Source organism: Poromitra crassiceps (assembly GCF_964638095.1).
Source record: "Poromitra crassiceps genome assembly, chromosome: 1".
In the NCBI taxonomy this organism is placed as follows: Eukaryota; Metazoa; Chordata; class Actinopteri; order Beryciformes; family Melamphaidae; genus Poromitra; species Poromitra crassiceps.
The window spans coordinates 45,422,087-45,449,586 of NC_139623.1; the positions used below are offsets into that span (position 1 = coordinate 45,422,087).

At 45.5% G+C, this 27,500-nt stretch overlaps 1 protein-coding gene and 1 pseudogene across 3 annotated transcripts in view; one reads left to right on the forward strand and one right to left on the reverse strand.

Moving 5' to 3' along the window:
• Positions 1–27,500, reverse strand: part of LOC310786774 (cell adhesion molecule DSCAM-like) — a gene marked incomplete at both ends in the record, with an annotated part of 256,515 nt that overhangs the window by 145,707 nt on the left and 83,308 nt on the right. The gene's annotated exons all lie outside the window — the stretch shown is intronic.
• Positions 4,506–6,443, forward strand: LOC310786783 (heat shock cognate 70 kDa protein pseudogene; annotated as a pseudogene). The gene has a single exon. The product of its transcript is annotated as a heat shock cognate 70 kDa protein pseudogene (transcript).

Here is a 27,500-nt window from a genome sequence, read left to right on the forward strand (position 1 = left end):
GAGATACACACCGCCATCCCCACCATAGTCTTGCTTGCCAGACTCTCTCCCTACAACGGGGGAGAGTCTGGCTGTTAATACCTCCACTCTGGTATAGCGGGGGGAAAGGCTCTGTTTAGATAGACAGTTTGGCCATGGAGGGAGTGGAATGGAAATCCATATGGTCGCAGCCGGTCAGTCAGAACGGGTCGGAACCAATGGCAGAGTTTGCAGGGAGCGGAAAGGGATTTTCTACCGCTGCCGACTGAAATGGTCGGCACCAATGGCAGAGCTTATACCAGCAGCCTGTTTCCACGCAGCCAGACTCTCCCGGCAGGGAGGGAAGTCTGGCAAGCGAGACTAATAAAACAAGACAGGTGTGCAGTTTGTGAACGATGCATTAACTCCACATGCGGGCACACACAAGGTTGATGACTCACTCACTGATGATATCATCACTGATGACATCACAACTGCACGAGTGATATCATCACTGATGACATCACTGCTGACATTACACCTGTCATGGCAGCTGTCATGACACCTGTGTCTTCACCTGCGGGGCGCGGCACAGCTGCGACCCGCGTCCAAGCGCACTTGTTTCTCTCTTTATTTTATGTTGAATGACGTTTTATGTTGAATGTCATCAAAACGGTGAGCACGGGAATATGTCTACGTACAAGTGGTGAATTATTTGTTTTCTGTTGGGAGGACTGTGGTTGCAAGTGCAACAAACACAGCAGACACGCTGGAACATGGATCGGCGTGTGAACAAAAAATGTCGAGTGGGGAACACCCGCCCTGCTCTCGCATACAGCAGAGAGGTTTTGCTTGAAGTGAGATACTCTGCAACTCAGGGGACTGCACGGGACCGTGGCTTGTGCCTGACACCGGGGCTCCTAGCCCACATCCCGTCGGAGCTGATAAGACCAGGCCGGCGAAAGAGACGAGGAAGGAGGCACACAAGGCCACCACTTCCATCTGTGATCCTCACAAACCTGCGCTCGATAAACAACAAAATGGACGAGATCCGCGCTTATACGAGGTACTGCGCAGATTTTCGGGAGGCATTGTTGTTGTGCTTCACGGAAACGTGGTTACATTTTGTTACTTTGTCCACACGCTGCAACAACAACATCCAGAGGCTCCAGTAATTGTCGCGGGAGATATGAACTAGGGATGGGCATTTCTAGCAAAATCACTATTCGAAATTCGCAGGCCAAAGTCGACTTTTAATCGAAATGCGAAAATAAAAATTAAATGTAAAAAAAATTAAAAATCAATACATTTTTATTTTTTATTTTTTTTGTGAGTGAAATGTTGCATTGTCTCCCCTGATTCTAAGTATAGTCGAATCGCTTGGTTTGAGCAAGTAAAACAATTTTTATAAGCATTTTAAGCAAGGTTTATGGAAAAATGAATGGCGGATGAAATCCCATGAAGAGGGAGAGGTTGCTTATAAAAATTGTTTTACTTGCTCAAACCAAGCGATTCGACTATTCTTAGAATCAGGGGAGACAATGCAACATTTCACTCACCAAAAAAAAAAAAAAAATGAATTTCGAATTTCAATAATAAAAGTCGACCTTGATAATAACAACGATTATTCGAAAATTCGAAATTCGATGCCCATCCCTAATATGAACCAATGCAAACTGGACATAACGATGCCGGGCTTCAGGCAGTATGTGAAGGGGGGAACGAGGAGCGTATGCGTCAAGAATAAGGCCACCAATAGCAAACTCGGATCATAACGTGGTCCATTTGGTACCAACTTCTAAACCCAAATTGAAGAGAAATAAACCAGAGAAAAAAACAATAAGGGTCTGGTCACCGGACAGTATAGAGGAGTTAAAAACATGCTTAGACTGTACTATGTGGGAGGAGTTTCAGCAGGGCTCCCTGGATGAGACAGCTACAGTAACAACAGACTACATAGAATGATGTGTACAGTCAGTAATACCATCTAAGGAGATAAAAATATATCCAAACAATAAGATGTATGTAACTAAGGATGTAAAGCATATAATGAATTTAAGGAGGATTGCCTTTAGGAATAAGGATATAAGGGAATTAAAGCGTTTAGAAAAAAATGTGAAGGAAAAATTACAAGACGCTAAACGGGCACATAAGCTACAGTTAGCAAAGGCTTTTAAAAGTAAGAAGACCAAACAGTTATTGGACACCATGAAAAAAAGCATGACAGGACGGTCAAACACCAGGAAAGCTTTGGTGGCAGATAATGATGAAGATTTCGCAAACCAGTTGGACAGTTTCTTTGCCAGGTTTGAAAATGTGTGTGTGTGTGTGTGTGTGTGTGTGTGTGTGTGTGTGTGTGTGTGTGTGTGTGTGTGTGTGTGTGTGTGTGTGTGTGTGTGTGTGTGTGTGTGTGTGTGTGTGTGTGTGAGAGAATCAGGTAGGGAATGTTATCAATTCAGTCTCACCTTTGCAGTCTGAGAGAATTGACATTACGGTGGAGCAAGTGAGGAACACTTTTCAACATCTGAATAGGAGGAAAGCCACAGGACCAGATAATCTCAGTGCTTTCATTTTGAAATCCTTTGCAGCGGAGCTTGCACCTGTGTGGCAGCGGCAGCCTATTTTTCAGTGTTCAATGGACACTCATATAATTCCAACAAAGTGGAAGACTTCACACATAATACCTCTTCCAAAGAAAACATGTCCAAAGGAACCTGGCGATTATCGTCCTGTGGCTTTAACTCCGATCGTTATGAAGGCATTGGAGAAAATTGTGGTTGGGGGAGCTTGCCAAGTCCATTGGTGAAAGATTAGACATCTATCAGTTTGCATACAAGCAGAACCGCAGCACAGAAGATGCAGTGGTAAATCTGACGCACCTCATTTTGAAGCATCTAGACAAGCCTAAAACTACAGCTAGGGCTTTATTTCTAGATTTCACATTGCATTCAATACGATCCAGCCAGAGCTCCTGCTGGCCAAAATGGTTTCAAATGGAGGTTAATCCTTATCTGATACATTGGTATCATTCATTCCTCACAGAGTACAGCTAGTTAGAGTCAATCAGACCACTTCCACTCCCATCTTCACTAACATAGGATCACCGCAGGGAAGCGTGAGCTCACCATTTCTTTTCACAATTTACACAGACGACTGTAGAACTGCAGGTCCAAACACATTTATACTCAAGTCCGCAGACGACACTACATTGTTGTCTCTGCTGGACACCAAAGACGACCCCAGCATCCATCAGGAGCGGACAGATAGATTAGTACAGTGGTGTGAAGACAACCCACTCATCATAAATGCAGTGAAGACAAAATAAATCATTTTTGGTGTTAAAGAGAGTGAGTATCCTCCTCCAGTTACCGTTCAAAACGTACAGATTGAACAGGCCTCTGCATATAAATATCTCAGCATCTATGTGGACACTGCTCTATCCTGGAGTGCTCACATAGACTACATTTGCAGTAAGGTGCAACAACGTATTTACTTTTTAAGAAGACCACGGTCTTTTGGAGCGAACACACAGATCTTGCTGCTGTTTTTTCAATCGATTGTGCAGTGTTATGCTGTATGGGAGTAGTAAATGGTATAGCTGTCTGTCTGTGCAGTTTAAAACTAGACTAGGCAGGTTAATCCGCATGTGCTCGAAAATTGTCGGACAAACACTTGAAAGAAACTTTCAAAAAGCACACAAGAAGAATGTTGTCTCTAGCAGGTAGCATAATATGTGACCCAACTTTTGAGCTGTTGCCCTCAAACAGAAGATTCAGAGTCCCACAGGCTCGCTTAAATAGACTGAGCAACTCTTTTGTGCCCCAGTCTGTCAAACTGTTCAATCAGGTTAGAGGCTCTAGGTAGGGACTAAGGAAGCACTGCAGCCACTTTTCTTGTCTCTTGTTTTTGGTTTTTGTTGTCGATTACGTGTATTGAAGTTCCACAGTATGTAGCACTTTGATGATGGTGATGTCGTTTGTATTGTACACCTGTATGTATTTATGAGAAACAAGTGTCTTAGGATGCAAGACAAATTTCGGACTCTGTCTGACAATAAAGTGATATCTTATCTTATCTTATATCTTATCTTATTATCATTGATGACATCACTCACTGATGACATCACTCCCTGATGACATCTCATCTATGACATCACTGATGACATCACTCACTGATAAAATCACTCACTGAGGACATCATCACCGCTGACGGCACAATTGCTCGAGTGACATCACTGCTGAATCAATACGCCCCCCACATATGACATCACTGACCAGGCCACCAGGCCGAGCTGCCTAGAATTGTATGACATCATCATTGATTTGCAGTCCATTGATTTATGTTGACATCACAATTGGTTGAGTGACATCACTGATGAAGTCACAATAGCTCAAGTGACATCGTGATCACTGGTGACATCCCCAATTCTATGTTGGGGTCCTAGCCTCTGTAGGGAAGGATTTATGACATCACTGATAGTGTTGTCATAAATCCTTCCCTGCAGAGGCTATATGTAGGACCCAAAATAATCGCAAATCTTTGGAAACATGTCTAAGGTCCCAGCAGTTGGTATCGATCTTGGGACCACCTACTCCTGTGTGGGTGTGTTCATGCATGGCAAAGTTGAAATCATTGCCAACGACCAGGGCAACAGGACCACACCCAGCTATGTGGCCTTCAATGAGTCTGAGAGGCTCATTGGAGATGCAGCCCAAAATCAGGTTGCCATGAACCCAACTAACACAGTCTTTGATGCCAAAAGACTGATTGGCCGCAGGTTTGATGATGCAGTTGTCCAGTCGGACATGAAGCACTGGCCATTTACAGTCGTTAATGACAACACTCGCCCCAAGGTTCAAGTTGAGTACAAGGGCGAGACAAAGTCCTTCTACCCAGAGGAGATCTCCTCCATGGTGCTGCTGAAGATGAAGGAGACTGCTGAAGCCTACCTCGGAAAAGCTGTAAAAAATGCCGTTATTACCGTGCCCGCCTACTTCAATGACTCCCAGCGCCAGGCCACCAAGGATGCTGGCACCATCTCCGGCCTCAATGTTCTGCGTATTATCAATGAGCCAACCGCTGCTGCCATCGCCTATGGGTTGGACAAGGTTGGGCCTGAAAGGAATGTTCTTATCTTTGATCTTGGTGGTGGCACATTCGATGTGTCCATCTTGACGATTGACGATGGTATCTTTGAGGTCAAGTCAACTGCCGGAGACACCCATCTTGGTGGAGAAGATTTCGACAACCGCATGGTCAACCACTTCATCGCCGAGTTCAAACGCAAATACAAGAAGGACATCAGTGACAACAAGAGAGCTGTCCGTCGTCTTCGCACTGCTTGTGAAAGGGCAAAGCGCACCCTGTCTTCCAGCACCCAGGCCAGCATTGAGATCGACTCACTGTATGAGGGAGTTGACTTCTACACCTCAATCACCAGGGCTCGCTTTGAGGAGCTCAATGTGGACCTCTTCCGTGGCACCTTGGACCCTGTAGAGAAGTCACTTCATGATGCCAAGATGGACAAACGACAGATCCATGAAATTGTCTTAGTCGGTGGCTCCACCCGTATCCCCAAGATCCAGAAGCTGCTGCAGGACCTCTTCAATGGCAAGGAGCTGAACAAAAGTATCAACCCTGATGAAGCTGTGGCATGTGGAGCTGCTGTCCAGGCCGCCATTCTGTCTGGTGACAAGTCTGAGAAGGTCCAGGACCTGCTTCTGCTGGACATCACCCCTCTGTCTCTAGGTATCGAGACAGCTGGAGGCATCATGTCTGTCCTGATCAAACGCAACACAACCATCCCCACCAAGCAGACCCAACAATACAACACCTACTCTGACAACCAGACTAGTGTGCTCATCCAGATTTATGAGGGTGAGCGTAGCATGACCAAAAACAACAACCTGCTTGGCAAGTTTGAGCTGACGGGCATCCCTCCTGCTCCTCGTGGTGTTCCTCAGATTGAGGTCAAATTTGATATTGATGCCAACGGTATCATGAATGTCTCTGCTGTCGACAAAAGCACTGGCAGGGTGAACAGGATCACCATCACAAACGACAAGGGTCGTCTAAGCAAAGAGGACATTGAGCGCATGGTCCAGGAGGCTGAGAAATACAAGGCTGAGGACGACGTACAGCGTGACAAGGTGTCGTCTAAAAACTCCCTGGAGTCTAAAGCCTTCAACATGAAGTCGAAGGTGGAGGATGAGACATTTGCTGGCAAGATCAGCGAAAAGGACAAGAAGAAGATCTTGGAGAAGTGCAATGAGGTCATCAGCTGGCTGGACAAGAACCAGACTGCAGAGAAGGATGAGTACGAGCACCAGGAGGAGGAGCTGGACAAGGTGTGCAACCCCATCATCACCAAGCTGTACCAGAGTGCTGGTGGTATGCCAGGGGGCATGTCTGGTGGCTTCCGTGGTGCAGGCTCCGCACCTGGTGGCAGTGGATCCTCCGGCCCTACCATCGAGGAGGTCGACTAAACATCCATCGCTTCAGCAGCTACCTCCCCCCAATAGATCTGTTCACAACACAAGTTAAGTATCCCAGTGGTAAGACATCACTCACTTGAATGACATTGATGACATCATCATTAATGACATCACTCACCAATGACATCACAATTGCTTGAGTGACATCACTGGTGACATCACAATTGCTCGAGTGTGATCATACGAATATATTATGCCCCCCACATCTATCTATCTATCTATCTTAACACATTGAGTGCCAGCGACGCCATATGGCGTCATTAGAAATTTACCGTAGGCTGCCAGCGACGCCAAGTAACTCAGTAACTCGAAATTGTTTTTTTGACGGGGGGGTGTCGATCTATGCCTCTTACATCGCCTCTTACAATATAATAGCTATTGAATGTGTCTAACCTATTTTACAGAACCCTTAGGTGGCGACAGCGCACTCCAGATGAGAGAAAGTGGAGTAAAACCATAGAGTAAAACACACAGAAGAAGTCGTTTGGGAAGAGGAAATCGCATCGCATCCGTCCGTATGCAGCTGCTTCATTGAAGCATAACGTAGCTGTGCCCCTGCAGCAGCCAATCTGCTGTCACAATTGAGCACCTCGTGTCCGCTGCAACAGTCTATTCGCATGATCAGCCGTGGAGTTCTCAACTGGAAGCATGGTGACATACACGCGGGTGTAAAAAAGCTGGATCTAGCGGAGCGGACTTTTCACTGCTGAGCAGCACACGCAGAGCAAACACACTCACAGCAGAGCGGAGCAGAGCAGAGAGATACTCCTCCCACAACGGGGGGGGGGGGAGGGAGGAGGAGGGGGGGAGGTGGGGCACGCAGGACACTACAGCATACAACAGACCCAGGCACTGCAGCATTACATCAGAAAATATTAGCAATGAGTCAATGATGTGCTTGAAATGCTCCCTTTCACAAAAGGGTCATTATCTCAGCTCGTAGAAAAAAAGGGCTGTTTTTGGTCTAATCAAGCTATCTTCTCCGGCTCATAACTAAAGAACGGAAAATGGGATCAATAAACTTTTTTTTGCAGGTGATAGAAGAGAGTCTCATCGTTATTTGTGCGTGTTCAGTGTTTACATAGTAATTATTAAAGAAATTATATGACTGTTTTAAAATGCATTGCGGCCTATGTGGCACAGTACAGCACCTTTTGCCCAAGGGCCGTGGCACTCAAAGTGTTAAAAGGGCCAGCTCGGCGAGCTGCAGTGTGCGCGAGCACGCGTAGCAGGCGAGCCTAGGAATCGAGCGTAGCACGCGAGATGCCTACTTCATTATATTTTGTTTTATTAGGATCCTCATTAGCTGGTAAATTGATGAAAAAATTAACTATTAACTATAAATTTATAAACTATAAAATAACTATAAATGTTTAATTTTTTGGTATAAACAAACAAGGCATCAGCAATTTTTACACTGCACATTTGACTTCGGCTCTACCCACATAATCAGCTGTGGTGCTCATCCCACACATGCAGGATCCTTACAAATGTGAAGGGAAATAATAGCTGCTGCACAGCAATGGGTCGTGGCCGGGCAAGTCTCAAGGCTTTGAGCTAGAGGTCTTCGGGTATGCCCGACCCCCCCGAATACCCGAGGTTCCGACCCGGACCCGGCCGGGTCTGGGTCCATTCAAAAGAAGTGCCAAACCGCTTGACCAAACCCTTAGAAAAGTCATAGCACACCTGTCCTCAATAAGCCGCATGTTTTGAGTTCGGACATGTCTATGTGGCGCAGAAATTGTGGGGGTTATTACGCGCCAAAAAAGTGGCTGCTGCGCAGCAATGGGTCGTGGCTGGGCAAGTCTCAAGGCTTTAAGCTATTATGACATCACAATTGCTCGAGTGACATCAGTGATGGCATCACAATTGCTTGACTGATGACATCACAAATACAACCTAATTGCCAAAGGTAATTAAGGTAATTAGGCTATACACGGGGCCAGAATTCAACGTTTTGATGCACTGTGGGCTAAATTTTTGACCGATCGAAAATCTGTTTCGATACTTTTGTGTAGAACAGTCTAACGATGCAGATACTGAAGTTTGGTGTCGTTTGAAGAAAAAATGTGGGAGGAGTAGGGTTTAATTCGTTTTTGCAGTTTTTGCAGTTTTGCGGTCTTTAGACTTCATAATTGGCCATAGGTTGCATTGTACAAAAGCTTCCCCTCATTTAGGCGCACATTTCGGTGAAAGCTGCAAAGCCGTAGCACGTATGCCTGATTTTTTATGATTTTTTTTTGTTTTAAACTTTAGACGGTCGCTGTAGTGCCACCGTTAGGACTATTGGCCCCAAATTCGTGTCAAAGACGTTTGGCATGGGACTGGACCTTTGTGCAAAGTTTGGTTAGTTTTCATCCATGGGAAGTCGAACTTCCCGGGAGGAAGAAAAATAATGGCAAATACAAGAAGTGGCCCTGCCGCTTCGCTGGCCCGGCCACTAATGAGCCTTTCCAATAAGAAGATACAATGCTGAGTATACAGTAACAGCAGCGATATCATCAACCACATACAAGTTTCCAATTCTTTTGAGAGGTTTATATAAAAAACACAAAAAAAGGGATATACTGTACCTACACACACTCACTCACTCACTCACTCACTCACTCACTCACTCACACACACACACACACACACACACACACACACACACACACATTTTAGTACCTTTATTTGTGTTCACATTTAGACAAAAAATCCTTGAACACAAACAATAATAGATGCACAAACAACACAAAAAAGGGATATACCTATACCGTACACACACAAACACATGCTCGCTCGCTCACTCACTCACTCACTCACTCACTCACACACACACACACACACACACACACACACACACACACACACACACACACACACACACACACACACATTAACATAATAATAATACAATAATTTACATGGTCAGTTTTGTATGTCCCCACAAAGGAAAGAAAGAAAGTAGCAGTGCACAGAGAGGCCATGCCGTTATCAGACACTGATATTTTGCGAGTTTCAGCACAGTGGTGAGTTTCAGCACAGTGGCACTGGTGCATTTAGAGGCATGTCCAAGTCGTGCTGTTCTCCGCAGCGTGCATCTGCCAGTTTGTGGGGCAAAAAGGTGCAATGGGCTTTAGTGCTATAATATTCACAGGCTTGGTCAGGGTGTAAGATTTACACAACCAATCAGTTTCCTGTCTCATCCCCTCTAATAGCGTTCGTGCGATGACAGCATGTTGCTATTCTCTGTGTGTAATTGGACATCTCCAAATACCACTCATTATAGATATCCACCAATAACACTTAAACACATTTATAAAGTGATTTGCAGCTTTTAATTGTTCAAACAGGTGACTAACGTGTCGACACTATTGTCATCGGAGTCAACATCACACGCAGAGAGAGCCTTGTTTATTTAGCCACGGTCAGAATCCTCAGCAGTTTATTGATTTGTTTATTTATTTACTTACATATTTTTTCTGGTGTAGGCTCGACTGACATCACATGCAGCGCATTGCTCAGAGAGAAAGAGAAAAACGGAAAGGTTCTGGAAAACATGGTCTCCTTTTCTTACCTACTTTGGAAGTTTAAAAGGTGTATAGAGGTGGGAGGGTTGACTTTCTGAGCAGACTATTATTGAGTTGGTGAGGATTTTAGCACATATGATTTTTTCCCCCTTTCCACTCTGGCATTAGTGGTATTACAAGAGTGTATTCTTACTTGGGTATGGGTATTGGTAACAGTATTTTCAGAATTAATTTGATCTTTTACTAACGTGTCTCATTTGGAATGTTTAAGTTGTTTTTTCCTGGATTTTCTTTCCTTTTTATGAGGATCCTCAGATGTGTGTGTGTGGGGGTGGAGGTAGGGGGTGGGTGGGGGTGGGGGTTGGTTAATATAATTTTGTTATGAATCCAATTGTTATTGTCAAGTGTCTATTTGAAAAATGACAATAAACAGATATTTAAAAAATAGAGAGAAAGAGAGAGAGAGGTAGACAGAGAGAGAGACAGGGTGAGAGAGAGAGACAGAGAGAGGGAAAGGGAGAGAGCTTGAGCGAGATCACAAACTAGTACTGCGCGGGTGTCAATTGCGGTAAGAAGTGGGCCAGAACTTGTCGAAACACAATTATTTGTGCTCCTCTGTACGATGGCAGTGCGCGAGGCTTTTCCTTGCACACATATTTTTCAGAGCAGCACGCCCGGGGTGCAGGTGGGAGCGCAAAGGTGCTTGATATCTTCCCGGGACCGGGCGCATGAGCCAGCACAGACACAAACGCTACCGCAAATGCCTTCTGCGCCGGTGTACGCTAGAGCCCGGTTTTTCTACATACAGCTGAAGGAGATACAGAGCCAACACTTTCATTGACATTTGTCTATTTGCTAAATGTAAACGTATTTTAGTCATGAAACAAACATAAACAAGACAAAGGTAACTGATGTAAGGTGAAAGTTTGCTCCTGTTTTTGTTTAAAAAGATAAGCCTGACTGCAGTGTGTTTGAGTTTGATAGAGGTATTGAGTGGAGCTCTCCATGGTGCTGAAACAGACAGACTGTCAAACTGGGGACAGCTTCAGCAGAGAGCCGACCACAGACGGAGAAAAACAATCGCGAAGAGGACAAAAGGTTAGGGGATTTTCAACTGAAAGGACCATATACCATGAGAAATAAACAATTGATAAGATAAGACTCGGACAAACAACGGTTTTATTAAAAAATAAAAACGGTTTTTAATACATATACTGCTTAAAAGAAATGCAAACAGCCGATCGTACATGCACATCTGGATTATTTATATGCTGACTGCATCGAGCTGGAAATATGGATTAGTTACATCTAAAAGAAATGTTAAAACCCAAATTCTCTTCAGAAAAATTAGAGACAACTCTTACTCTCTGAGAAACAGTACTGGCCCATGGATAAAGATGACAACAGAAACCACACCGCTGGCAGATGATATTGTCGATGTTTTGGGGAAAAATCAGATTTTAAGAAGAGTAGAAAAATGAATGGTTAAAATTCAGATATTTTTGCAGTGGCCTGCCGTAATGTGGGGCAGAGGGACGCAAAAAAACTTATTTTTTATGTATGTCTGTCCTTTGTGTATCTCGAGAACCGTTCGTCGGATCAACTTCAAACTTGATATGGGGGGAAAATGTCTATGGGGAGAAGAGGAGGGAGGGGAACGGGCACGGCACTAGTACTACTACTAATATTACTAATACCACCACTACTACTACTGCTGCTGCTGCTGCTACTACTACCACCACTACACCTACTATTACACTACTGATACTGTGTTTGTATTACTATGACTGTTACTACTAGTATTACTACTACTACTACTGCTACTACTAGTATTACCGGTACTGCCAGCACTACTACTAATAGTAGTAGGCTACTAGTACTATGACTAGTAGTCTATTATTACTACTACCACCACTACTACTACTACTACTGCTACCTAGTATGACTTCTTCCACTACTAGGCTACTAACTACATTTGTGATGGGGACGGTTTTATATTTATCTATTTGTTTAGTTGTTTCTGCTGTGTTCTGTTTTGACTGCCCGTGAAGGCCACACTAGTTGTGGCCTTAATCAAAGGAACTACCCTCACCTGTGCAGGCAGCACAGGCGCTGCGATATAAGGAGAAGGAGCCACAGACAAGAGAGAGTCCAGAGGAGAAGGAAGATGGCTGACTGACAGCAGGAGTCCAGAGGAGGAGCGGCTGAGATGGGGAGCAGCGTTTAGCCCTGCCTGCGGCTTGGGTGAGATGCAAGTGTGAGTGGCTTCGGCTGGGATGGCCGCTGAGTACCCCTCTCTCCTGGGCGCACCGTGGCGGATTCACGGGGGAGAAGGAGAGAGGGGGAAGGCCCGGAAGCCGCTCCACCTGGAACTGGGAGCCGCAGGCGGGGTGGGGCTCCCCAGTCTCTTACAGCTGCCGTTCCTCCTCAAGACGAGAGGGAGAGCGAACCGACCCAACGTGAGGCCAGCAGACAACCGAGGAGCACAGCACAGCACACCCCGAGACTCGGCCAGTCGGCACCTAAACCTGAAGCGCAGCAGCCTGTGTCCATTCTGCTCTGCAACTCCAGCCTGGGTGGGTAACGGGACACCGTTATCGCCCAGGAAAAGCGTGAGTACTTCCAGCATTGCGGCAGGCACATAACGAGGCCGGCTGCGGGGCCAGGCGAGTGTGAGGGGGGATTGGTGCTTTTTGTACAGAAGACTGGTGCTTGTTTCCGTGTCCCACCAGACGAGGCGTGGTCCCGGACCCGGACGCTGACGGCCCAGCAGTGTGGGGCTGATTTTAGCCGAGGCCAACACCACAGAGAGCTCTCATCAGTGGAGCAGGGGGAAGCTATTCAACCGCGGCAGAGGGGTGACGTCATGACTGACCCCTCTTTCAGTTAAGTACCCGCTCATCCCTTGCTCCGTTTGTTTTTATGGAGGCTGCCATTGTCTGCTTTTAACTTGGCTTTTAATTAATTGCCCTGGACATTTTATTCCTTTTTTTACTATTTTACTATTTATATTTGTATTACATTTTTATTCCACCGGTCCTGATACTTTTGCCATCTAGAGTCAGCCTATTTTTGACTATCTGCCAACCACTCAGGCCACTGTGTGTCCCTTTGAGTGCTATGTTCCCTAGCATACTCCCTAACCTAAACCGAGTGCAGTGATTTGCATGAAAGCTTAATACCTACGGGTTCCTGAGTGCATATACAGTTTGCAGTGAGCTGCAGTGTGCTGTGGCGTAGTGAAGACGTTACTTTCAAGTTGTAGTCTACGGGCCCTGGCAGTTTGACTTCTGACTCCGGGCCTGAGTGCTCTGGGCATTGGTGGTTGACTCCTGTGTTCTGGTCCCCCTAAGGAAAGCGGTGGACCGAGTGGGAAACAGGACTACCTCAGACCGGTGGACACAAAGACGTGGATGGACTTTGGGCTGGGTTTGGGGCACATTTTTATTAATAAACATTGTTACTTTTTCTACCTTGGTTTTAGTATTTTAATTCTGCTCAACCCTGGTGTAGCCTTTTAATAGAGTCCTAGGCTCTTGGCAAATCCTAGGTGGCGTTGTCAGACAACACTTTCAAAAAGATTGAGAATACAGTCCAAGTTGGTTAGTTTGGGCCATGTGACACATTTACCATTTATTACTTCTTCCACCACTAGGCTACTACTACTTCTACTACTACTACAGCTACTACTAGTATTATTACTAGCACCACCACCACTACTACTACTACTACTGCTACTACTCGAGGGAAAAGGGCCCACAGGAGGAGTGGTACCGTGGGCTTAATGGTTTGCGCTTGTTCTTTCTGTAGTGCTTTTAAAGCCCCAATAATTAAATGTACCAGGTCAATTTAACCCAAACAGTACCAAAGAGTCCAACAAGTGAACAATACAAGGGATAGCTAAATAGCCATGGATGATACATCATTTCCCACCTTGAAGCTCACCCCATATTTAGATTTGAATATTTGTCCCTGATGAGATATCATTTAAGTTCTAAGAACCGATCGGTAACGAGGGAAATGGTTTTGGCACCTTTTCCTGCTAATTTCTTTGAGGTGTGACTAATTGAGTCGTGGGTGCAAACCATAGGTGCAAACCCCAAGATGTCTCAGACTATCACTCCAGATGAGCCAGGCAGGCGTGCGATGGACATGTCTGTCACCGCTAACACATGGCACTAGACTGATCACTAACACATGGCACTAGACTGATCACTAACACATGGCACTAGACTGATCACTAACACATGGCACTAGACTGATCACTAACACATGGCACTAGACTGATCACTAACACATGGCACTAGACTGATCACTAACACATGGCACTAGACTGATCACTAACACATGGCACTAGACTGATCACTAACACATGGCACTAGACTAGACTGACCACTAGACTGATCACTAACACATGGCACTACTAGACTGATCACTAACACATGGCACTAGACTTATCACTAACACATGGCACTAGACTGATCACTAACACATGGCACTAGAGTCGACTGATCACTAACACATGGCACTAGACTGATCACTAACACATGGCAGTAGACTGATCACTAACACATGGCAGTAGACTGATCACTAACACATGGCACTAGACTGATCACTAAAACATGGCACTAGACTGATCACTAACACATGGCACTAGAATGATCACTAGACTGATCACTAACACATGGCACTAGACTGATCACTAGACTGATCACTAACACATGGCAGTAGACTGATCACTAACACATGGCACTAGACTGATCACTAACACATGGCACTAGACTGATCACTAACACATGGCACTAGACTGATCACTAACACATGGCACTAGACTGAGCACTGTATAAATTATGCTGTCCAAAATAGGGCAACGCTAAAAAGTGCTACTAACCACGACAGAGGATTCATCTGTTTGACCGCGTTGGATACATTTTTTTTTGTTTTTTTTTTGTTTTAGAAATCCAGTTATTGTATGCACTGGAGGGGAAAAAAACATGAATATTTTTAAGTGGTTGGTTCAACAGATGCATATGAGAACCAAGAAATCCAAGAGGTTATGATTTCTTATTACTGTCTTACAGGGCAGTAAATACGTCCTGCGTTTGTACTGGAAAATAGGGTGTGATTACATCACCTAGCAACAATTCCTCCAGGATATCCAAAGTGTCAGGAGACTAATCATACCCTCCCTTCTAATTGCATCAATCTACCTTGCCAGACGGCACACACACACCCACTCCAACCCTTGTGGTCTCAGTCTGTCCCCAGACAAGGCCCCAACCCCACTGCGGTACATAATGCTAAGCAGTGAAATGACTCCCCACAGACCCACCATCAGTGCCACTAGTGCCAGGCCCGCCAGCGGAGGGTTAAGTCAATATTGGGCGAAGCAGCTGCTCTCAGAGTACCAGTGTCTGCCTGTGTTCCTGCCTGGTCCCAGCCTGGTATAAATCACACACAGCAATTAGTGCCACACCGTCCCCCTGCCCTCATTAAACAACTCCGCCTGCTGAGCAAGCCCATAAACACAGACCTGGATGAGTGGAGGGAGGGATGGATGGATGCGTGGATGGATGGATGGATAATACCTGCAGAAAACCGCAGAAAGGCAGTGTATAAACGTTGTGATGTCAGTCAGTGTGACATCATCCACTCCATTGTGATGTCATCATTGTGATATTTGAGCCCCCCCACCCCCGCGCCTGCTAAAGCCTAGTGAACTTTTTGTGTGAACCAACTTTGTGTGGACAAGCTGCTGCAGCAGCTCACAGAAGCCGTTTTCCCACATGCGTACCGGAAAATTACCTGTAAGTCAATATCGGACATTTCCCTGAATTTCCCTTCACACCTTCACGCTCGCATGTGGGAATCTTGCAGCGAAATTGCCTGTATGTTGGGGGGCGGGGGGAGGGGGGAGCTTATTTGGGGGGTCGGGTTTAGATCAATAAGGTGTTTTCGGGTTGTCCTTGGGCTGCAAACTCATTTAAAGTATGCAAATCGAAGTTGTTTCTGACAAGAATAATGTCACGTTACTCCGGGACTGCTCAACCCATGACAGAGCCACTCTCCCCGGCTTGGCAGAGTGAAGCGCTCCGCCCGCGCGTCCCCGCTGCCTGGAGCACAGCGGCTCGTGCTCGTGCTCTAAAAGGCAGGCTCCCACACGCTGCTGCCTGGCCAGCAGAAAGTGCTCCAGACTCGGTGTGATAATCCTGTAACAGCATTTGAGCTTATTCAGGTAAGATATTAATAATGTAATGACACATTCAGCGATAAACTGTCTACAATGAAGACATGTGTCAAATATGACAACGTGGTGTTCAGTATTTTAAGAGCACGGGTTTTTTTTCATTTCCTGAAAAGTTGGCGATTTGGAGATAAGTGGCTTTCATTGCACAGCGACGAAATGCACGAAGCGAAATGTGGAAGTAGTTTGCTTTGATGTGCGCGAATGATTAGATGATGCAAGCTGGAAGTGAACGTTAAGCAACGTGTGTACACCTCGCCCATGATGAGAGAAGGACCGGTGTCGCGGAAAATGACTGGACCCGTTTCTCACTTGTATCCGCTATAGCGCATACCGCTCTTCTGACTGGCTCGAAACTGGTGAAATGTCCGCGACGACGGGGTCGCGCTTATCCCGGCACAACGACTTTCCCACATGAAGGCATTAGACCACGTTCCGGTCATTTAGCGGTACAAAGCGCATGTGGGAAAACGGCTAGAGAGAGAGAAAAATAATCTGTTTAAAGTTTTCCACTTTAAAGTCACTGGTGGATTGATACTCGGGTCTCAAGTTCTCTGACACTTTTTCTGCCTGAACAATTTGAAGTGACACGTCTACTGTATATTTTGCACAGTTCATTTGTAAACTGCCATGCGAAGATGGCAACTAAATGTAACTGAACGTTGTATATGAACGACAGTTACACATATTCAATCTTGTAGATTCCCGTTTTTGAATGGATTTTTGGTCTCACAGATCAATGGTGGGGGCAAGTGTGGCCTGTTACCACTAACAGTGTTCTCAGGTTTTGTGATTTCTAGGCCTTTGACTGCTATCCGTCACTTATTTAACGTACGTGAATAAAACAGCTTGAGCCGATTATCTAATTCATGACACATGCACTAAAAAAAAGTGATAATCAATGATCACCGAGGTGATTTTATCGTTCATCTACTGCATTATGCCCATAATCTGAAATATCCAATTAACCCTTCTATGTAATTTGGCCGACGACAGCTCGTGGAAGGACGGAAGCAGTGGTTTGGTGAGAGCAGAAATAGCCATCAGCACCCCTATTACCATATTGCTCTAAATTAGCACAATCACCGGGGGAGCGTTTAACATGCCACCGCCCAGAAAGAAGGGAGAAAAGGTCCCACAAATAATGTCAAAATGAAGGTAATTGATTTACATTCTGCCTTCTTTCTGATTGTGCTGCCGCTTGCTGTTGTGTCCAAAGTAATTAGGAGCTAATGAGAGAGTCATTGTTGGCCACTGGGCACGTGCAGTGACGCAGGGAAGAGAGAGAGAGAGAGAGGAGAGAGGGACAGAGAGAGAGAGAGAGAGAGAGAAGAGGGAGGGAGGGAGAGAGACTAAAAAGGAGAGAAGAGAAAGAGAGGGAGAGAGAGACCGCAAAGGAGAGAAGAGAGAGAGATTGGGAGAGAGTGAGAGAGACCTAAATGGGGGGAGAGAGAGAGACCGAAAAGGAGAAGAGAGTGAGAGAGAGATAGAGAGAGAGGGAGAGACCGAAAAGGAGAGAAGAGAGAGAGAGAGACCTAAAATGAGAGAAGAGAGAGAGAGAGAGAGAGAGAGAGAGAGAGCTCAGGTGCTGAATGACTGGCCTTGTTGAAAGGGAGAGACTGCCTGCAGCGATGCTGTATAGAATGGGAAGACCCCCCCCCCCCCCCCCACCCCACCCCATCCCCTTGGAAGGGGGAGGGGAAATGTGGGTGGAGCAGGTGGAGAACGCCGGTTAGCAGTGGTTTTACTGGTCCTGCTGTAAATGTAAGGATGGGGGGAGGTTGTCATTCCCTCTCATACCACTTCTTTTTCTATGTTATGTCTTTATTCCTATTTGGGGTTTTTTTCCCATAACTCCTTCTTTTCCCCCTTGCCTTGCCTTGCCTTGCCTGTCTGTTCTGTGGCGCCTGCATGGATAAAAAGAGAGAAAGCTGTGGCACAGCCATCTTCTGTTTCTGAAATGTGCATCCCCCAATATGTATACTTTCACCTCAATACCCCTCCACTCGTTCTCTCTCTCTCTCTCTCTCTCTCTCTCTCTCTCTTCCCCCCTCTCTCTTTGGCAGAGTGAGGCAGATTCTTCTCTTTAGGTGTACTGTGACTGAAGAGAGAGACAGAGCGAGCAAGCGAAAGAGAGAGGTGAGCTGGTTACTGTGGCAACCATGAGAGTGACTCCAATGACATGCATAGAGAGAGAGAGAGAGAGAGAGAGAGAGAGAGAGAGAGAGAGAGAGGGGAGGTGGAGAGCAGTGTGTGGAGGGCTGGGGTAGAGGGAGGGTGGAGGAGGTAGAGAAGAGCAGGAGGCAGATCAGAGGTAGGTGTCAGTAGAGGGAGGGTGGAGGAGGTAGAGAAGAGCAGGAGGCAGAACAGAGGGAGGTGTCAGTAGAGGGAGGGTGGAGGAGGTAGAGAAGAGCAGGAGGCAGATCAGAGGGAGGTGTCAGTAGAGGGAGGGTGGAGGAGGTAGAGAAGAGCAGGAGGCAGATCAGAGGGAGGTGTCAGTAGAGGGAGGGCGGAGGAGGTAGAGAAGAGCAGGAGGCAGATCAGAGGGAGGTGTCAGTAGATGGAGGGTGGAGGAGGTAGAGAAGAGCAGGAGGCAGATCAGAGGGAGGTGTCAGTGGGTTACTGTGCACAGAGCAGGAGGCAGATCAGAGAGTTACTGTGCACAGAGAGATGCACCCTCTTTTTGCTCTCCCCTGGCAGAAGAAAGGGAGGCAGAAAACAAAAGGAGCTGTCTTTTGAATGGTCGCTGTGCTGGGTTGGACTGTCAGAGAGCTTCCTACTAACAAGGGCACTTAGCTTGCTGCTCCCACTCCCAGACACTTCCTTACACACACTCTCTCTCTCTCTCTCTCTCTCTCTCTCTCTCTCTCTCTCTCTCTGCTGCATGCCTGAGACTATGCTGCAGATGAATGTGGGCTTGAATTTTATCATTATATTAGTTATACCGATTGTCAATCATACATGAGTTAATATCAACATTAAGATGAATAAAACTCAACTAAAATGCATGCTTTAATTTCATTAAATTACTTTGATACATTGGCACCTGGCTTGTGTAGAGGTAAAAGCACTCGTCTTCATCCAGGTTAAATTCCTGGTATAGCGGTACTTCTGGCTTGGACAGACACAATTGACTGTGCCTGTGGGTGGGAAGGTATTGGAGTCCAGTATGTGGTCGGTGCGCCTGTTCAGGGGGTATGGACTGGAGGAACTTGGGGGATAGCATGATCCCCCGATGAATGCGCTACGCCCTGCCCTTGAAACCCCTCGCTGTCAGGTGAAAAGAAGCAGCTGGAGGCTGCACATGTACCAGAGGAATCATGTGCTATAGTCTACAACTCTCCCCAAATCGGCAGAGGGGGTGGAGCAACGGCCAGGATAGCAGGGGTAATTGGCCAAGTATTCATATAAAAATACAATCGCCGTAATCCTGCTAGATTTACATGACAGCAATTATGCTGTCATGGATTTTGCTCCATTTCCCAATATAAACATAATATATAATATATACGGTAAATATATAAACTGTCATTTTGGGATGATGCCGATTAGCCTTTAAACCTTTCTGAAGGCATTATGACTTGTGATGATCGGGGGCGATGGGGGAGGAGGGGGGCTGATAGCAAGTAGCCTCTGACCTTATGACAGGAGCCCACAGAGAAACAGACTGCCAGAGACAAACAGTGCCATGGGGTGTGTGTAATGAATATGCTGCCCCCTGTGGTGGGGATGACCTTATAAACAACAACAAACTGTCACTACGGCCAGGCCTGCTGGGAGCTGCCCTCTGTGCAAGGGCAAATGGCCTGGAATTCATACAGGACTGCCAAACCTCGCAGACCAGACTGCTATTAGATATCTGAGCGCGCAGGCATGCTCCGGGGGGCGCTGGACTATATACCGTACACTCATTTTAACAATAAGCCAATCTCAATGAGCATTGTAACAATCCCCATGATTCATCAGCCAATCGCTGAGGCCGCGTGAGCACTGTGGTGGATGCTGCACACGATAGAAACCCGGGGATGGCAAAACATTTATTTTCTTTGTAAGTTGACTCGACGTAGCCTATTTACCCGAGCAGTTCATCAAAAGTCTCGTTGGCGCCAGTATGGTAAATGCGCTCCAACTGTGTACAGCGCAACGCTAACTAGTCCTTTTACTCGACAAGACAAGCCACGCATGCAATCTGTGTGATCTCAGCCAGGCGTTCAGAATGAAACAGCAGCCACTGCACGTGGGAAGAGACATCCTTATGTTTCGAGGGGGACTTTCATGTCACCATGAAGGAGATGAGAGGGGGGAAGGGGTGGGTAGAGGGTTAGAAGTCAGAGTGAGGCATATGGCACCTTGAATTTTGGGCGATGAAAACTGACAGGTTAACTGAACAGTTGGCAGGGGGTGGTGAGAGAGCGGTAGGGGTGCACGGGGGGGAAAGGGTAGAAGAGAGGTGGAGGAGGTGTGTGTGCTTTTTGTGCTTGTGTGTTTTGGGTGGGAGGGGTGAGCGGGTAAGGTTGCTAAACACTCCCATCTGTTCGTATCCCGAGGCGCTACTAGGGCAGTTAGCTACTGTCTTATGCAGATGAGGCGCCGCCGCGCCGGGAGCCTTCCACTTAAGAGAGGAGAAATAATGATATAAATATATAAATATATTTGAATAATACAATGTGAAAACAAGGAGTGGCAGGGTCAAGCAGTTGCCTCAGAGCGTTTTTTTTTTTTTTTTAACTTCCCGGTGATCACAGCTCTTTCAGGATGTGCTCTCTCTTCCTCATTAGGGGTTTTGCCGTCCTCTGGGCCACAGCGCTGTCCCAGGAGATACATCTGCTTAACAGGGCTCCTCTATGCACAGTGACATGCGTTATCTGCGCTGTGGAGCTATGCTGGAATGCTAAGCCATACCATTCATGTGTGGGCTGAGTGTGATTTTCTTTTCTTTAAGATGAGCTGGATATTGGCGTTCATGATAAAGAACTCGGGCTGTTTTAAAGTAATAACAAAAGACATTTTTCATACAAATAAATGTCTGTTTTGCTACTCCCTTTTTGCCGACCTATATAACACAATGCTGATTAGTAAATCTATAGCCAGTTCGTGAAAGATTACATTGGCCATTGTCAGGTAAGTCTTTCCCGGGGGGGGAAATCCTCTGCTGCACAGGAAGTGATGTGTCTTACGTTTTATATTTCCTTTTTTGTGTGGATTACGATTTTAAGCAGTGCACTTTGTATTAGAGATGCTGCGATCCGATCATGTGATCGGATATCGGCGTGATATCAGCCAAAAAACATGGATCGGATCGGATCGGATTCCAGCGAAAATGACCGATCCAAGGCTCCGATATAAGCACTCCATTCCATGACTCCGCTCCAGGATTTCTATCCAGCATGCAGCAGCAGCAGCAGCAGCAGCAGCAGCACAAGCACAGAGGCCGCGTTGAGCCTAGGATGGCCAGGGCCAAAACGTCAGACACACCCGTCCTTAACCTATGTGCGATTCGAAATCACGCGTCCGCACCAGTTTGACAGTTTCAAATTATAACAAAACAACCACTATTGCAATACATGTCCCGCAAGGTTTCTGAGATTAGGGGAAAGTCTGAGCTGGCGTTACGCTAAACCAAACGTGGGGATGAGGCAGCGGATTTGTTTTGGCGTTAACGTTAGCTGATGGCTAACGTTAGCTAGCTGGTTAGGCTATCTAGTTGCAGGGCAGCGCTCCACAAGCTTGTTGTGACCAAAACCCCCGCATTTAAAGCATTTCATACTCCCAGAGCTGGCGTAAACCATAGAGAACCTCATGCATTAGCCTACTCAAAATGAAACGTCCAGGGTTTGTGTCTCCAAAATCAACTAACGCTAAACGTTACATGCAAGCTAATGTAGCTAGCTGCGGAGCACTCATGATCTATAAGGAAAACGAATGCGCACATAGCCTACATAATTGTCAACATCACATACATGTATTTTCTTTAATCTAGACTACAGGCATCATTTTTCAGTCAAAAGTGAAACGACACAGATATGATGGCGTATAGTGAGGCTTTCCATGCCTCACTATAGAACTGGCCCCATGCAAAATTCAGACCGCTTATATGTTGCCGTCATGCCAATAAGAGTCTAAATGTAATTTTTTATGTTTTATCTGCAGACTAAGCAGCTAGGCTTTCGGTTCTATAAAAGCCATTATTTTTTGTATTGACTATTGAGTGATACACTTTACTAAAAAAAATATTATATCACAATAGTGATGTCAGATTTGCTTAGGTCAGAGCTATGGAATATTAAATCATCCATCTCGCCCAGCCCTAATTTGATTGTTATGTTTTAGTTTTACATCAAATGAATTAGATGAACTAAATCGTTTACATACTATATTACCAAAGCACACACATACATACCTAACCCTAAAAATGTTTGTTGCCTGCTAGCTATCAGACAGCATAGAGAGACTTAAATATGTGCTGTATCGGTATCGGATCGAAATCGGTATCGAATCGGGTATCGAAATTTGATCGGAATCGGATCGGTTTTGAGCTAAAATATCGAAATCGGATCGGAATTGAAAAATCTCGATCGCAGCATCTCTACTTTGTATTACACACATCCTCTGAAAAGTAAGAGAGCCAAACTCTTATTTTCATGTATTTGCATGTGGCAACATGTGTCAGTTTGCACGGTCCTTCCTTGCTCATGTTTATAGTCAGTGTCAAACCAATCTGGGAACCCAGATATATTTGAAATATAGACTGTGGGACAGGCCTACTGTTTTTCCCAGCTTCCAGCGTGCCTCTCCTGCCACGTCACTTCCTTTTCCGTGCTCCACTGTTTACAGTCTAAATAGCAACTTGTGCCGCGACTTTAGTCATTTTCCACTGTTGTTTTAAGACGAGTTGACGTCTTCTATGCAGAGTGTTTATGCGTTAACGTTATTAGTGAATAGCCGAAACGCGTTTGTGTGTACTACACATGCATGCACAGACATAATATTACACACAGGACAGAGTGGCCAGCGGCACCAAAGCATTTGATTGGCTTGCAGCAGGGATGCCTTTTAGTGCCGAGGCCACTCATTAGATCCCGATTAGCCATGAAAGTACCCCGGTAACCTCCACTCAGCCAGGGCAATCAGCATGGAGAGGACAGCAATACCAAGAAGACTAAGCCCAATAACCAACATGCGTTGTTTTATATTGTAGGTCGTTCTTCACCGTGTTGTTCTTGGCAGCCGTCTGAAGGCGTTGCATGGCAGGTAGCCAGCCTAATCCTATTGGACAAGATGTGGGCTGGTGGGGCTCACACGAGGAGTCCCGTGGGGGTCAGGTTGTGGCTTTGTGGCTGGTCTGGTCCCGAGCCTCGTTTGCCTTAAAGACGCCAAACTCTGCTTGCATCCATGGCAAATAGTTAAGAGAGGAAATGCCACCACTTATTTTGAAAGTGTGCACTGGCACTGGCACTGGCACTGGCACTGGCACGCGAGGCTGTGTGGCATCGGTCACCCAAAAGCAAGAACAAAGCGGAGGACTGGGGGGGGGGGGGTTTTATGGGGTAGGCCTGTGCGATTAATTGAATTTGAATCTCAATTTTCGGCTTCTCACAATTATGAAAACAAGAGATAAAACCTTTTTTTTTTATACATTATTTATTTTCATTTGGGTATTTATTTATCACTTTTCTTTGTGTTTTCCCCCCAGTTAAATTGTATTTAAATTGAAAAGAAATTCAGTATTGAAAATACATGTTTTTTCAAGCTCAATAAATGCACGTTTTTGCCAAAGTCAATGAGTAATCACGTTAAATAATTGCGATCTCAATATCAGTCAAAAATAATCGTGATTATGATTTTTCTGCATAATCGAGCAGCCCAACTGGGCGGTGTGCCCCCACCAGTGCATCGGCTCTACAAGACACTCACAGACGAGTCGCCCGAGAAATTGGCAGTCCTAAGCTGCTGGCCGCTTGAACTCATTTATTTTCTTCCACTGTGCTAATTCCTACCATCTCCATATGTTGAGGGGTGGAGGGGAAGGGGGGTGTCAGGGATTAGGACAGCCGGTCTGGACATAGGCCTGGCTTGTATAATCATGTTGGAAGGGCCGGTCCTTATGAATCCTTGTCCCGTATGTGCCTCTAATCCAGGGTGCGGGTCCGTGGACCCCAGGGTACCCCGCTGTAACTCCAAAACACACCCCTCCTCGCCCTCTCCTCTAGGAAACTGCTGCTGCTACTGCTGCTAGCGCTATCAATGCAGCAGAGTTCACCAACCATGAAACCAGCAGGTTCATAATACAGTTTAGGATTTACCATGTACAGGACATGTGGGAGGAGAATTGTGCCAGAAGTCGATCCTTGAGATGATCAGGCCAGTAAATGTAAATAAACCTGTTACTGTAACTGTATTATACAAGTGATACTACAAAAAGCTCTTCAAATGATAGAGTTGTTAAGGATATATCATACATTATGAATTGGACTGGCTTGTCTCAGTCCATCCAAACAACACCTGTGTCCATGATTTGTTTGTGGAAATACTGTTGTTAGTACTGCTGATGCAAGTTAATGAGGAGAATAATGATTTATCTGCAACATGGAGTTATCTACAGTACATCGCAAATAGATGCTATAAAAAAACGGCAAAACGCATGGCCTGGAATGCATAAAGTGTACGCATTTGCCTAGAGAAATTCAACCAAGTTCCCGATAATATATCATAGCAGATGATAATTTGATTTGAAAATCTTGTGTTCATTCATAGATGAAAAGCTTGCTTATTAACAGGAGCGGGGTCTTACAGTAACTAATAATAATTAAGTGACAGCTGGCTTCCTTTAGTGGTTTTGGACATTGTCTTTAGCAAGGTCACATCATAACTTGTAATATAGCACTTTTTGCCCGCACCCCCTCCCCCCACCTCTCCTCATTAGCAGGTCTAATCCCTGAAGGCCCATCTGCCAGACACCAAGCCACAAAGCACACAGAGCAAACAAGGCTGGAAAGACACTGGCCCATTATAGGGCCTCTTTGAATGGGCTGACTGATCACTTACCGAGACAGTGTGTTTGCTCAAGCCCTACACAGGCACACAATAGTGCTACTACAGCGCCACTCTCTTTACACATAAGGAACTATATTTGACTTACAGGAGTATGATTGCAGTGGTGAGCACTACACCTGCTTCTTGTTGTTGTTGGGGGGTGGGGGGTTCATGGTCCCTCTCATATCCAGTTCCAAATACAGACTTCACATCATCAAGCATTGCACCTGCAGCCGTATCAGTCACAGTGGATGCTGCAGGATTTTAATCTCAGTTTTTTTTAAATAAAATGTCTGCACTAGTGCTACTGTATATAATAGGCCTGCACGATAAGAGGAAAGTCTGCGATGTGCGTTAAAATTGTTCAACATTGCGATGATAATATGACTTGCGAATAAACAAATATTGAATATTATGCATAATAGCCATACAGTATGTCAATGATTTAATACGGCTACAGTAACATATTGTAGACCCCAAACATTGAATAATAGCTTATGCCCACAAGCATGGCTCTCTGTTACTGACTCAATCTGACTGAAACTACACACACAGCGTGTTTGGGCTGTACCACACAGCGTGTTTGGGCTGTACCACACAGCGTGTTTGGGCTGTACCACACAGTGTACCACACAGCGTGTTTGGGCTGTACCACACAGCGTGTTTGGGCTGTACCACACAGTGTGTTTGGGCTGTACCACACAGCGTGTTTGGGCTGTACCACACAGAGTGTTTGGGCTGTACCACACAGCGTGTTTGGGCTGTACCACACAGAGTGTTTGGGCTGTACCACACAGAGTGTTTGGGCTGTACCGCACAGAGTGTTTGGGCTGTACCACACAGCGTGTTTGGGCTGTACCACACAGCGTGTTTGGGCTGTACCACACAGAGTGTTTGGGCTGTACCACACAACGTGTTTGGGCTGTACCGCACAGCGTGTTTGGGCTGTACCACACAGTGTGTTTGGGCTGTACCACACAGAGTGTACCGCACCGCTGCAAGGGAAAGGTGTGCGCTGGATTTACAACACAAGACAAAACGATGGCATGCTGAGTGTGGCGCGTGGAAATCAAATGCTTTTTGTTCTTCATTGCATTTCAGGCAGTCTTTGCAATATTTAGTGCGTATGTTCATATTGCAATGATGATGAAAATATGATTTATCGTGCAGTAGGGGTGGGCGATACGGCCCTAACATAATATCACAATATTTCATGCTATTTCTGCGATAACTATATTCTTGACGATATGACAAAATACATAAAACATGATATTATTCATTTCAAGAACACAATTGTTGTAGAAAATTGAAGTTCCATTGCTATAATTGCATACGCATAAATAATGGTATGACTTATTAGTGACATCTCACACATACATTCACCCCAGTGGCATTGAGGATTTCTCCCTTTGCTGAAACCTTGGACAGTGCATTGTGTTCCAATTGATAACAGTCTCCCAGTCAGACTGCACCGACACACACACATTTACAAGAGATCATCCCATCAAATTGTGACATCGCCACTGAATACATTGGGACTCTGTATGACATACCAAAATATGTACATTGAGAATTCAGTCCTTTGGCAATGCAGTTTGCCAAAGTAATGTATGGTTTTAAATATACTTTTATAAGACACTTCCTGGACTCTTGGTTTCAATTCATTTGGTTTATACAGTATAAGCTGTTATAATTATCATATAGCGGATGAGGAGTGGTAAATTCCATTCTATAACAACAATAATTGCGACAAAATAAGTGTTTTAGTTGTATATGTCAGCACGTACATGCCCTTTTGTAACCAAACCACTTCCACATTGAAGTCACTCCCCTTTTTGGAATTAACTCGTGTCATGTCATTACGTCAACAAGTCGGAATATTGCCATTACCACAAGACATGTATCATTATATATATTTTTTTACTATATGAATATGAATTGTAACGATATATCGATAACGATACGATATGGAACACCCCTATCGTTGAGCCCTACTATATAATTTGTTCATGAGTAATAAGGGAACTGTGTTACAATAGCCAAGCCATGCATAGGTCAGTCTGTGGCAGAGTGAATTCAATAGAGATGGCTCACAACTGTTTCAGTAGCATCTAATGTTTCCCCCAAAGAGCCAGTGAAACTGGGCCAACTGTTACACATTCACTTACTCATAAGCGTTAACCAAGCATTAAATAAGCATCACTGTGTCCTTTCAGTGCACAGTATCTAAAGGGCTTCTCCCACATTAATAACACGTCA